Here is a 10,858-nt window from a genome sequence, read left to right as displayed (position 1 = left end):
GGCGCCACCCCAGGGCGCGGTGCCACGTTGCAGATTGTTACAACCTGCCTCTTGCATCCCTACATGGCTTCCCTGCACATGAGTCCTCATTCCTACCACAACCCAATGTCTAACCCAGACAAAAACGTTTTTACTGTCAGGCTGCTGTGCTAATTTGGCTCAATTTTTTATTATTATAGTTTACTCTGTCTAAACATAAAACAAATAGAATTAAATAATCATTGTGTATTTAAAAGAGCATCTTTACAAAAACGTCTGCTCACCGGTCTCAGGTTAACGCTAACAAATGGAAACCACTATTGACATGCTAATGGTTAGCAATTGATAGTTGTTTTGGAAGCCACTCGCTTTAATATTCACGATCATCAAACAAATGTAATATCAGACAACGATAACCCAGTTAAACATTAAATGTATTTTTTTGTGATTTTATTAAGGGAGCAAAAAAGCTACCTGGCCCAGTGTACAAAAGTACTTGCCCCCTAACCCTAATGAATAGTCGGGGGCCCCTCAGCAGCAACAACCAAAATCATTTTCTATAACTGCAATGAATCTTTCACATCTCTGTTGTGATATTTTGGCTCATTCTTTTTTTTCCCATTCAGTCACATGGCCAGAAATGAATTGAATTGCAAACATACTGTATATTTATTTCACTTACATATAAGCTAGCTCAACTGGGCTCACCCGTTTGTTGAAAACACACAAGATTGTTGCAATATTTATAATTGTTTTCATTTCATATCCTCACTGTCCAGCAAGCAAGAAGCATGTGTTCACTTTTTCATTTTTTCTTCCTTTATTGTTTTTCAGGATTCAATGGACACTGTGATAACATTTTCTGTCCATTTTAAGTCTACAATGTGACGTCAGTGTGGAAGCATAGCCTTCCATTTCTAGTCCAATTGCGCCATCTTGTGGTTTAATAGCTGTTTAAAAAAAGAAAAAAGGAAACGGCCCCGAAATAAATCAGTCCAGTCGTGTAGACAGTCATTTCCTTTCGCAATGAAACTTGATATGACTATCTCCTGGCCTCAGTCCATTTGGTCTTGAAGTGAGTTGTCAGGGGTGGAGGGGAAAGATGCTTAAATGAGATCAGAGGTGACACCCTGTGGTGAAGTGTTGGCATATATTCTAGAAATAACTTGAAATAAATTAAATGTGCAAAGTGACCTGCACGCATTAACAGGCTTGATCAGCATCTCCGATGAGCATTTAAATGTTCGTTTATTTACATGTTACTTGTTAAATAGTGATTGTGAACTGTTCCATGCAGATGATTTATAATATGTGGTCCAGTCGTGTGCTGTCTTTTCTATAATTGCAATGTGAACATGGTGGTGTTATTTACAAAATGGATTAAGTCAGGTAAGTCCCCACTGCCAACTTGTGGAACAGCATTAAATTGTTCTGCTTTTCACTACATGTCACGAGAATCCTGATTCAATAACCTCAAGAGGCTCAGTATTTTAGGCAAAAATGGAAGAAGTTCACCACTGTGTGTAGGTGGGGGGAGGGGGGCACTTGGGGATTGAGTACTTCCACTGGCATTTTTCTTCCACCCAAGAATTTAAGAATTCCAACCTCAACCTTCCTTCAAATTGGCAATCTTTGTGAAGGGCAATGCAAAAAGTTCATAGTGCTTAACGTGACATCAATGCCTCACTGTTAAAACTTGATTTACTAAAAAAAGAAGAAAAAAAAGTGCCAAATTCTGTGGGCTTGTCTTTGGGAATCCACATTTCTAGTTAATTATTATGATGAAGTTAATACAAAAATAAAAAATGAAGATCATAGATGTAGTACATTTGGGCTAAGCTAAAAGGGAGGTTGCAGGATCTGAAGTCAACCCCTGCTATCATACCAGTGGTGGAACTATTGAATGTAAAGATTCAAATGTACGCTGGAGGTTGCTGATAGGCTGGAATCCAGACAGTTTTTGAAGGAGTCTCTTTGCTATCTACGCTTGTCTCCCCTTGCTGCAGGAAGTAGGAAATCAGAACCTACATTGATTAACAACACAAGTGATACATCAGGAAAGAAAAAGGACAATTTTCACTTAAAAAAAAAAGAAATTTAGTTAGCAGAGATGATGTAAGAACCTCGTGATGAGATGATGATTAAGGAAAAGATGATGTAACCATGTTCAATGTTAACTGTGTATTGGGCATAAATTCCGATGTGAGTTTATTTTTAGTGAAAGTAATGTTGCTTATATTACAGTGAGTTTAAGTTAATCTGGCCCCAAAAGTGTCCCACTCACTTTTGTAATGGCTTTTAATTCGATTTTAGACTTTAGACTTATCGTGTCAACCTGTTCTCGTCACTCCGGTCTTTTGTGCCATCCAATCAGCTCCCTCTTGTTGTCTTGTCAGTTTATATTTATGCTGCATTCGAGGAAGGTCGGAAGTCAGACTTATACCAGTTGCCTTTTCCCAGTTTCGACCTGAAAGTCTTTGTGGCGAAAGTAAACAACCGAAATGGCAGATAGTGGTAAATTGTTTTTTTTACTTTGGTCCTCAAAACATATTTTGACCTCCAGCAAACTTGCTTTCTCGCAATTTTGCTTCATTTATTATTATTTTTATCTTATTTTAAATGCATTTCATACAGTTGAGTAGTTCACCGTATAATTTCATGCAGAGAGATAGCGGCATACTGTCACGTACGTTGTGTTACGTGAAGTTATGTCGAATATTTATGAATGAAGAAAGCTATCTAGTTTTATACTCGCGTAAAATGTGTTCTACCATTCACGGTCTGTGTTTCCAAAGTGTAGTGTAGTCCGTCGGTGAAGTCAAGGTACTTTTCCCCCCCTAACTTCACAAGTGGGATTTCCGAGTTCAAGGGGGCGTTTCCCTACACACTTCCTGGTTTGAAGTGGGAAAAGTCTGACTTCCCACTCTACTCAAATGCAGCATTAGTTTTCTTGTTTTCTTTCCATCTTCATCGGTTCATTGACTTTGTGATGTTTGGTTAGTTACTTTCGACTCTGTTATTTTGGACTTTTGTGAAATAAGCATATTATTATTATTATTATTATTATTATTATTATGATGATGTAAGTACCTTGTTTGCCTTTTTTTTTATTCATGTAATCAAACCTGGATTACCTCTGTCCAAAACCATATCAAGACTTGGCACTGCAGCTGATTTATATTCATGTCTGTGTGAATCATGAGAAACTGAGAAATTCATCTTGTATTCTCCTCCAACATCTACTTACTTTTTCACTCCAGATTAAGTAACATGAGTTTGGAATGAAATGGACTGTGGAATGTCTGTGTTTAACTCATTCACTGGCATTGACGGCTTTAGACGTAAGAAAATCATTTGAACTATTTCTATTAGTTTAACTTTTTTTTCCCACTTTTGTTAACAAGAGTATGAAAACCTAGAATTTTTTTTATTGTACATTTAGAACAGATATAAAATTTGTGATGAATCATGAGTTAACTATTGAAGTCATTCATTATTAATTACGCTTAAAACTTTTAATCGCCTGACGACCTAATTTTTAATAATCTTTTCTTTTTTGAAAAAAAAAGTATAAAAAAGAAAAAGAAAATATTATTTAAAAATGTGGGCGTCAGGCGATTGCATTTTTTAAATTGTAATTAATCACATGACTTCACTAGTTAACTCACGATTAATCACAAATTTTACATCTGATCTAAATGTACAATATTTTTTTCCCTAGGTTTTCATACGCTTGTTAACAAAACTGGAAAAAAATGTTAAACTAATAGAAATAGTTCAAATGAATTTTTGACGTCTATAGCCGCCAATGGCTGTGAATGAGTTAATGTAGAGTATGGGTGTATATTATGTGGAAGAAGCATTTTAGTTCAAAGTTACAATGTTGCGATATTGGCTGTGACTTGCTTGCACATATTATAAACAACAGACTTTTTTGCTTGTACACAAATGTTCGAATCTCTGGAGTGCCTGTCCAGCCACCAAGCAAGAAATGAAATAAGCAAGCATTAAATAATAACACTGAGTTTCAGTTTCACCGGTGTTCATGATTGGGAAAAAAATAAATATTTTGTACAAAGAAACTGTTTTTCGTGTGTGTCTTTCTGTCATAATTGTCAAAATGGAAACAAATAAAGGATTGAAAATAATTCACTTTGTGTGTGGTGAACTAATGTAACGTTTCACTTTTTGAAATAAATTACTGAAATAGACTTTTCCTCAATATTCTATTATTAATTATCTGACCATTACCTTCACACATTATAATCACTGTTACAGCGAATGCATGCAATTTCTGGTCGATATTGTAAATATATATATTTTTAATAAAATAAAAAATCGAGGTCTTTATTTTAAAATGTCAATTGTGTCTTTGCATCAATGCAACAAGGATAATTTTCATGTTGCACTTACCTACAATAAAGAACCAAACCACTTACAAAAATAATATTTTTCTTTCTCTGATTTTCCATTTTTCTTTGACCTTGAGGGCTGAGCAGGCTTCTTTTGTGGTTTGCATGGAGGTTTGCTCTCTCACGATACATCCTCCACTCAATTAGCTGCACTCACGCCAACGCCTTCCTGGTGGCAGCTGGGAGGCAGACAAGAGGATGTAGCAAAGGATCCTGGGAAGGCAGAAGACAAATGACTCACAACTGTGGATTATTGTCCACACAAAGGTGTATGTACGAGGGGAGGCGACTTTTGTTTGTCAAGGTCAGGTTGGTATGAATGGATGCGGTGTCATCTTTTGCACGCCACATGAGTTCATCAGTGAAATTGCTAGCTTATTATCCTTACATATTGAAATTAGTCCTCTCTTATTCGCTTTCCCACTTTCACACAATTTATATATATATTCATATGGGAAGGGGGGAGTGGCGCTTTGCACCAGCTTGACACAGAGGCTGCAGTTACGCTTTAGGCCAAAGGTGGCAGTCGTGAGTATAAAAAAAAAGTGACAAGTTCCAAAATGCAACTTTAAACTCTGACTTATGCCCAAATGGGTCAACACTAGTGATGGCAAAATGAAGCTTCATGAAGCATTTGCGATATTTTTTGACTCCTCTAGATGGCACTCATGATTCAAAGATGCAATGCAAATGTAATCCATTTTCATTGCACTTGCCTTTATCTTTAAACCAAAAGCACCATCTAGAGGAGTCAAAAAATATCGCAAATGCTTCATGAAGCTTCATTTTGCCATCACTAGTCAACACCATCGGCTAGTGGTTAGTGTGTCTGTCTCATAATTCAGAGATTCTGCGTTCCAACCTCCAGTCTAGGTGGGGATTGCATGGTTTCCCCTTGCTTGTGTGTGTGTGTGTGTGTGTGTGTGTGTGTGTGTGTGGGTGTGTGTGTGTGTGTGTGTGTGTGTGATTTTATTTATTTATTTATTTATTTTAACGGTTATTCTGGCCTTCTGCCTGCATGATAGAAAATGGATGGATGCCCACTGTAAGGACATTTTCCTTCGTCCGTTCCATATTTAGAAAGACAATTTCCTCCCAGCATAAGGAGATCATGGATTATACTAATTAAATTCCTTATCATTTTATCTTTTTTTTTATATGATTATCAACTGCAGTGAACATATGCACATTTGTGGGACCAGCTTTTCAGAACATTTATGTTTTATACTTTATCGTCCAAACAGATATTTTATATTATTATATATTTTTTTTAATTGTTTAAAAAAAAAAATTAGATTTACTGTATGCGTTATTTTCACTCATCTAGATCTGCTTGCCACCAAACGGATTGCCACTGCTATCGGTTTGTTTACATGTGGCTTTCTTTAGTATAGTCATTTACATGTGACCTGAGAGAAAAAAAAGAATAAGTAAATACCGTTGCTTTCAGAATAATGGCGCAGCCGAAGATTCAGATTGGGTTGCCATTTACCTCCGATGCACAGTTGTCAGTTTCTAATTGTTCCTGTTTGTTCTATTTTTGTCAATTGTCAGTGTCGTTTTAAGTAAAGTAATAAGATACCGGGATAGCATTAACAACAACTTTGATGTTTACTCAAAGCTTTGACCTTTTGTTTGGACTTTGTCATGTTTTTTTCTCCTTGTCCTCTGCTCACCACTGCCCCTGAACAGGATGAGGTGTAGAAAATTGATAGATGGATTTACTACCACCCAGTGTCAGTATTGCATGAAATAATTTTGTTAGATTTTGTCTGCGCAACCTACCACCCTAACCTTGGACTTTCCAAAGCTGGAGCAATTCATTGCATCTTTTGAAAGAAGATAGGCCCGAATTTCAACAGTGTTGTGGTGGAAACATGATCCGACCTGCCCTTGGCTTACAAATACACAAGTTCCAAAATATATGAATAAGAGTTCTACACCAACCGAGAAAAGGATGAATTTTGATATGGCTAGTTAGCTAATTAGTGTATATTAATTTGTATTATGAATGTATACATGGCGGCAAAGGGTCTTTTGTGGCGATTCAATCATGCCAGTTGGACCGTCTCATAGGGGTGAGGTATGAATACGAGAGTGCTGCTAGAAAAAGCCTTTCTAGAAAAGAGACTAAAGAATGCATTAGCGGTGACCTTGCGCGCTGCTTGCGATGGAAGACATTGTGACATTTCCGTATGATCCGAGTCAAACATCCGCATGTCCTGATTTCTGTGTCCATGCAAGCAAGCAACAATGTGTTTGTTTAGGATTTTGGTACTGTACATCTCTACGCGCCATGCTGGACGTTTCGGCATACCGAGGGCGTTTCCTTTGACATGCGGCTGGCACACCTGACAATTTGGTGGCTGAAAATAGACTATACTTTACTCTTTCTGGAACAATATCTAAGTATTGGCGCGGGTAGTGTAACGTGATTTTGATTTTGAGCGTGTGTGGTGGATGTCATCATATTTCAATCATTAATATGACAACAGCGTGCATCAAGCCCTTTGAATCACTGCATAAATCACGCATTCAACGCATTATTATGTACAATCCGGGTGAAAGGTGGTCTCTAATTGATCTCCAAGATTTGAGATTTCCAAAGCCAACTTTCAATTACCTGTGGTCTGCTTGCAGTTCCGTATCAATTGACTTTACATGCCTTGACCTGCCACAGGACTTAAGAATCTATCAGCACGCCTCTCACACGCCATTTAAAGGGAATAAGAGGAGCCGCTTTGATTAGCGTTCAAACAAGGCGGCTGTGTTCAAACTAATATTCATTCAATTAGCAAGGCTTCTACAAATGGTTGCCCATAAACAGTTGACACTGTGCATCCAACTACTACTGTGTGTATATTTGGAGACGGAGGATACAAAACGTTGTTTGGTGAAAAATAACAGCTCCTGGAGCTAAACGCGTCTCACTTTAGCATTGAACTTTCAACACACTCAATAGATGAGAAAAGTTCTTGTGTGTTGTTTGCGCTGCAGCTGCTCTCATGGCCTTCATCCGTGTCAACGTCAAATGATATTTCTTCATTTTGCAGGATCCTGCTCTATAAAAACATGCCAATAAGAGGTCACAAGCAATTCAAAAAACAACCCCCCCCCCAAAAAAAATGAAACTATCAGAGTACACTAAACTTAGAAAATGAACTAGAGAATGTATGTTAGTACTCCTTGACAACTTACTTTGTGTACATTATTCCTGTTATTATTAGATTTTTTTCCCCCCTCTTGAATTTGAAAAGTAATCACATTGTAAATTTTAAAAAGCAACATTTTTGCTCGCATATAGATCACTCAAGTTGTGAACATGACTGTTTAACGTTTTTCTCCACCTCGGGTGGCAGCAGTGGTGTCCTGGAGAAGTGGGCACACTCTCAATTTTCAACAAAAACGACCTGTTTTAGAAAGAAAAGAAAAATCCATTATTTGCACTAGTTTACAGTAACAAAATAATCGTGACTTTATTAAGAGCAGTTTATGATTGTTGTGGTAACACAAAATGCCTGAATACATTTCAAATTGAGACAAACATATAAATAAGATGTTATAAAACAATCATTTGTGAATAATGAACAAAAATAGTGATAAAAAAAAAAAGGGTGGTTAGGCCTCAATATTGTTTTGGACCAAACCTTTTTGTACTTGAACTTACTTTAAAATCAATTAATAGTAATAATAATAATAATAATAATAATAATAATAATAAGAAGAAGAAGATTTGATTTTGATTTTGAAAAAATACATTTATTTGCCGCTCTTATTTACATTCTTTTCCTAACATACAGCTCGGCAAGAGCACTTAAATAAATAGATAAAAAAAATACAAAAGCTTTTACATCAAAACATCACTAAAACATAGCGCCTGTTCATTCACGTCGCACAGTGCCCCGTTAACAGTCCACATGTCACAAAACCTATCCAAATCTCCTGCTCTCTTGTAAAAACTAAAATCAATAAAGAGTCTGGACTTTATCAACTTTTTACACAGAACCGTGGGATCAACTTCTGCCCCATCTTCAACTTTCCTTTTTCGGGACAACCACACACCCATCTTAGCCTGGCTCAAAACAAAAGTTTAAAACCCCGCTTTCCTTCTTGATCTGACCCTTATGGTTAAAACCATAAATAAAAGAGTGCTTGTGAAAAACTACTTTACATTGATTAAAAACCCTATCAACTAAATCAAAAACAGATTGCAAACGCTCGCACTGATAGAAACAGTGAAATACTGTTTCCCTGTGTCCACAGAAGGGGCAAGTATCCGCAACGGCTGGATTTATCGCGGATATATAGGAGTTCACGGCCACGATGCCGTGGAGGATCCGCCACTGAACATCGCCGTGTTTCTTGACCACTGGGGCCTTGTATAAGGTGCCCCAAGCTGGCTTCAGTTTATCATCTATAACTCTCCTCCATGGAGTGTCCAAGCGTCCGTTAAGTTTGTTTTTGTGTAAGGTCTTGACCATTGTTCGGTAAAAGTGTTTTCCGGACGCGGTTCCCAACGGAACTGCTGGAATGTTCTCCAGCAGGGGACCGCCACAGTCACCCAATTCTGGGAGCAGGCCGATGTGGGGGAAGCCGTCCTCCGGGTTTGGAGTTAGGGAACCACTGCCATACAGACTGAGGAGGGAGCGCTCATGTCCAGCCAGTCTTCTTTTCCAGTGGTTCAGCAGCTGGTTGACGACCCTCAAGGAATGTAGCCCCAGAATGGAGGCCAGCGGAGCGGGGTCTTCGAGACTGGGACCGGTCAGCTCCACCACTCTGCCAAGCGTTGCGACCCCTGCAGCTTGAAGGGTTTTGGACAGAGTCGCTCCCCCCCCAGCTAGGGTAGTCCAGCAGGGTTCCCTGCAGGACAGGTTCTTGCATGAGCCAGTACAGTGAGTCAGCCTGCTCCGCCCGCTGTTTTTTCAGGAAGTTCCAGACTTTGAAAGCACTCCGATAAAAACAAGGCAGAGAAACTGTGCTCATGCGAGACAAGTCCATTAAAAACAAACTAAAATCCAGCCCATATAAACCCAAACGCTGCAGGATGCATCGGGCTAATGGTCTCCACAGAACATCCTTGGGGCCAGTCAGGAGCCTTTGTATAAACTGGAGTCTAAAAGCAGCGCCCCTGCTGGCCAAATGCACCAAGCCCTGCCCCCCCTCTTCTTTAGGGAGGAAAAGGACGCTCTGTGGAACCCAGTGCCTCCTGCCCCCCCAAAATAAATCAATTAAAATGCGCTGCAACTCTTCCAGGAGAGAGGCTGGAGGGTCCAAGACCATTAGTTTGTGCCATAAGGAAGACGAAACTAAGTTGTTGACGATGAGGGTTCTGCCCCTATAAGACATTTTTGGCAGCAACCATTTCCACCGTTTTAACCTTCCCCTTACCGTCTCCAACACATTTTCCCAGTTTTTCTTTTTGTAGGTCTCATCCCCCAAAAAAATGCCCAGATATTTAAAACCCCCACTTTTCCATTCCAGTTCGCCCGGCAATTTGAGCTTGTCCTTCAGCCCCTCTCCCACCATGAGAGCCTCGCTCTTCCCCCAGTTCACTCGCGAAGATGAAATAAAACCAAACTCTTTCACAACTTTTCTTAACGTATCAATGTCCTCTTGCGACTTAGTTAAAACCACTACATCGTCGGCATAGGCAGACAGTTTGAAAGACATACAACACTGGGGGATGTACACACCGTTTAAAGTTTCCCTTAACTTGTGGAGCAGAGGCTCTATGGACAGAGAATAAAGCATCCCAGAGAGAGAGCAGCCCTGCCTCACCCCTCTCCGGACGTCGAAAGGGGCACTCAGACCACCATTTATTTTAAGAACACTCTCAATTTCACAATAAAACACCCGGATCATGGCTATAAAGTCAGGGCTGAAACCAAAGGCACCCATGGTTTGCCACAGGTACTGGTGTTCAACCCTGTCAAAAGCCTTTTCCTGGTCTATGGAAATGAGACCAGTCCCAATAGCCAAGGAATTGCAGAGTTCCAAATAGTCCCGAATTAGATTGACATTGTCGCTAATGAGCCTGCCCGGCACGCAATAGGTCTGATCAGGGTGGATGATGGACGACATCACCCCTCGCAGCCTAAGGGCCAGCGCTTTGGACAAGATCTTGTAATCAGAGCACAGCAAGGACACAGGCCTCCAGTTCTTAATGTCCTGCAGGTCTCCCTTCTTTGGTAGCAGGGTGATGATGGCCCTCCTGCAGCTCAACGGGAGTTTCCCATTTTTGATGCTGTCATTCATCACGGCAAGCAAGTCTGGTCCGACAATCGGCCAGAAGGACTTGTAAAAATCCACCGAAAGGCCGTCAATGCCAGGAGCCTTGCCACACTGCAGGTTCCCCAGGGCAGCTTCCAGCTCCTCGAGCTTCACCGGTGCCGCCAACTGGGGGGTTTGCTCCTGGCTCACCTGAGGGAGACCGCTTAAAAATGTACTGTGTGTCTCTGAATTACTTG

At 39.8% G+C, this 10,858-nt stretch overlaps 1 long non-coding RNA gene across 1 annotated transcript; it reads right to left on the bottom strand.

Annotated features, from left to right (window-relative positions):
* Nucleotides 1-1,965: 1,965 nt before the first annotated feature.
* On the bottom strand, nt 1,966-5,931 carry LOC147166951 (uncharacterized). Its single transcript, XR_015096355.1, has 3 exons — nt 5,830-5,931; nt 4,393-4,604; nt 1,966-2,003 (listed from the first exon to the last, which is right to left on the bottom strand). It is a non-coding gene; the product is annotated as an uncharacterized LOC147166951 (long non-coding RNA).
* Between the last annotated feature and the right edge of the window lie 4,927 nt (nt 5,932-10,858).

Source organism: Leptonotus elevatus, chromosome 10 (genome assembly GCF_054856555.1).
Source record: "Leptonotus elevatus isolate MCC_2025b chromosome 10, RoL_Lele_1.0, whole genome shotgun sequence".
In the NCBI taxonomy this organism is placed as follows: Eukaryota; Metazoa; Chordata; class Actinopteri; order Syngnathiformes; family Syngnathidae; genus Leptonotus; species Leptonotus elevatus.
Note: the sequence above shows the minus strand (reverse complement) of the source record. Positions and strands in the feature narration are given on the sequence as shown.